The sequence below is a fragment of the Microtus ochrogaster genome (assembly GCF_000317375.1).
Source record: "Microtus ochrogaster isolate Prairie Vole_2 chromosome 14 unlocalized genomic scaffold, MicOch1.0 chr14_random_1, whole genome shotgun sequence".
In the NCBI taxonomy this organism is placed as follows: domain Eukaryota; kingdom Metazoa; phylum Chordata; class Mammalia; order Rodentia; family Cricetidae; genus Microtus; species Microtus ochrogaster.
This window is the reverse complement of record NW_004949096.1, coordinates 16,453,663-16,456,722: the sequence shown is the minus strand read 5'-3', so window position 1 is coordinate 16,456,722 and position 3,060 is coordinate 16,453,663. Positions and strand designations below refer to the sequence as shown.

Genomic DNA, 3,060 nt, shown 5'->3' with positions numbered 1-3,060 from the left:
TTCTCTCTCTCTCTTTCTCTCCTTTGATCTCACCAGACTTGCCAAATATTTACTTATTGTCTGTCTTCCCATATTAATATGCAAGCTCTATGAAAACAAACACTTTTTCCATTTTGTTCAATGTAATAATACTCACAGCACACTGCAAAATACAACACCCCAAACGCAATCAAATACTCGTATCTAAGCCGGGCGATGGTGGCGCACGCCTTTAATCCCAGCACTCGGGAGACAGAGGCAGGCGGATCTCTCTGAGTTCAAGACCAGCCTGGTCTACAAGAGCTAGTTCCAGGACATCTATATACATAAAAATAATATAATTTTTAAAAAGAATAAGCTGCTCAAGTAAAACCAGAAGAGACAGTCAAGGCTACAGATACATAAAACACAACACAAAGCCCAAGAAACATGAAAAAGAGAGGCAGTGTGACTCCTTCAAAACATCACATTCTGAACTCACTTACTGAACTCAAAGACCCTAAAATAGGTAAAATGCCAGATGTATACAAAAGTTAATTGATAAAAAAATTATAAGAATCCTCAAGAAGGATACAAACAAGATGCCGGAGTAATGCCTCAGAAGTTATGCATGTACACTACTTGTCAGGACCAGTTCAGTTCCCAGCACATACAACAGTTGGCTCACAACCACCTGTAACTTCAGCTTCCAGGTATCCAACACCCTCTTAAAGCCTCTGTGGGCACTGGACAGACGTACACACAAAAACCCACATTCAGAAACACTCGTGCGTATAACTTTTTAAAACCTTTTTTTAAAGGAGAATATAAACAGGGATACAAATTCAATCTAGTACCTGGGAAGTCAGCAAATGAAAGAAAAAAAAATCAACAAAACTGATGAGAGTCAGCAACATGAACAAAAACTCAGCAAGTGAGGCAGGGCAATAGCACAAGCACAAGCAAGCGCATACAAACTCACAATGAATAAGCAAAATTGGCCAAAACAACCTGTCAGCAGACCAAAAGCACAGTAACTAATGACATGCACCCTAGCCAATCACAAGCCAGCAGTGACTGCCCATAGTACTCCCCCTACTCCTCATGCCCTGACCCCAAAGAAACAACAGGCAGCAGCAACAAGCCCACAACTGGCACCCAGTGTGGATGGACCTTTTCCTTTTGCTCACCTTCTGGGTCCTCCTTAATACTCTTTTCTGGGCATTTTCCTTTGCGTTTGCTGCCTCGGCTGCTGTACCCATCCCGACTCTCCACCAGAGTCTTCAGTTCATCCCCTTCTGTTGTTTTAGGTGAGTTGACCCCTACTTTTGTTTTCTATGCCTTGGCAAGTTGGGGCTTTTTTTCCTATCTCTACATTCCTTGTTTCCCCGTTTTTCTTCCTAGTTAGAACACTCCATCGTGACTCGGTATGCCCCAGTACCTCCACATAAGGGCTGACCACCCTTGAGGTAGAACCAATAAAGGACCCTCAGTCTGGTCCTTCTCACCTGGAGACACTGTGTGAGCACAGGGAGGCGGCCTAACAAACCATAGAAGTCCCTCACTATAAGCAGCACACTGGGTCTGCAAGCAATACTTTCCCTTCTGTCCTCATCCTTGCACAGACTCCCTCACAGCCTGAGAACAACTGATGACTTGTCCAAGGCCACTCTCCAGGATTCTCTGAAGGTTCTCCTTGCTTTACAGGGAGTCCCGACTGCTCTTCAGAGTGTGGACTTTTGGATCTTTTCTCTCCACTTCTGCCCTTCAAAATCCAGTTACGTGACCACCAGTTAAGAGCCATCAGGGCAATGACTGGTCTCTTAATTCACTGGAAGGCTTTAGCTGTTCGACTATGGTTGAATCTCCTTTCCCTTGCAGGACTAGAACGTTCTCCTCAGACAGCGGCTACTTCCACTAGCTTGACCCTGGGGCTGAGCACATCGACCAAGATGCAGTTGTTGCCGCTCACCCCGTGTCTCCTGGCTGCTTTCTTCTTTGCCCCTCCTCACAGGCTCCCCTTGTCCTCCTCCTGGGACCCATTATGAATGGCACCCCTTCCCCGGATGACGAGGCCTTCCATTCTCTGCCAGCACTGCCACCACCCCCTCTCACAAGTTGGCAAGAGTTCTGTGAGTCCCATGGGAGGGCTGCTCTCCTGGATCTTGCCCGCCGTTTTCACCTCAACCTGGCCCCCCATCCACAACACACAGAGCCGGGAGCACAAGTTGCCTTTTCTGGCCGCTTTCCTGAGCTATTCCGGCAAAACTTCAAAACTGAGGTGAACCAGGCCTCACATTCACTCACCTTACCTGTCTTGGCCCCGTCGAGCCCTGTTTGAGGAGATTGCACCACCACATGACTTGCCCCTTGAAAACTGCAGGGTGGGTGGACCCACCTCTATTTTCTGAGGACCTAGCTGGCCCCTTTCCTTCCTCAGTCTCTTCCTACTCTACAATGTCCTCAAAGCTGAAGCTCAAGAAATGCTTTTTCCTCCGTTGAGTGAGTCGCTGTCAGAGGCTCTGTATGAGGCATCCGGCAGTGGTGAGGGGCCCTTGACTCTTCCTCCCCAGCTGGACCTCTGGAGACGACATCAGGTGGAAACAGCAACTCCAACTCCTCTGGTGGTGCTGGGACAGATGGTAGGGGATTGTCTAGTGATGGCACATTCCCTGGGGAGAGATGGGCTCACTGCTTTAAGAGGGCGAGACTGAATCATGGAGGGGGAACCTTGAAAGACGGAGCAGGAACGGTACAGAGAGAAGAGCTGCTCAGTTTATGGGGGCTGAAGAAGGTGACCTCGACCCAGCAGGAGTGGGTCGTGGAGGATGGGCGGCTGGGCTGACCTGGGGTGAGGGTGGGGGGCAGCCTCAGAGGCAAAAGCGTTGCCTACTGCTCCAAACTGAAGGAGGAAGAGGAAGTCACTTGGAGTTCTTCACACCACCTACGGCATCCTGGCCCCGACTCAGCATTCTCTGCTCTACTATCACTGATGTCCGCACGGCCCTAGAGATGCCTGACAGGGAGAACACGTTTGTGGTTAAGGTACAAGGCCCTTCAGAGTACATTCTGACAGGGAGAACACGTTTGTGGTTAAGGTAC

General features: G+C 49.0%; 1 protein-coding gene and 1 pseudogene across 1 annotated transcript in view; one reads left to right on the top strand and one right to left on the bottom strand.

The window, feature by feature from the left end:
* Nucleotides 1-3,060, bottom strand: part of Hsd17b12 (hydroxysteroid 17-beta dehydrogenase 12) — a 146,412-nt gene that overhangs the window by 112,306 nt on the left and 31,046 nt on the right. The window lies entirely within an intron of this gene.
* The window catches only part of LOC101981122, a 14,581-nt pseudogene continuing 13,523 nt past the window's right edge, over nt 2,003-3,060 (top strand).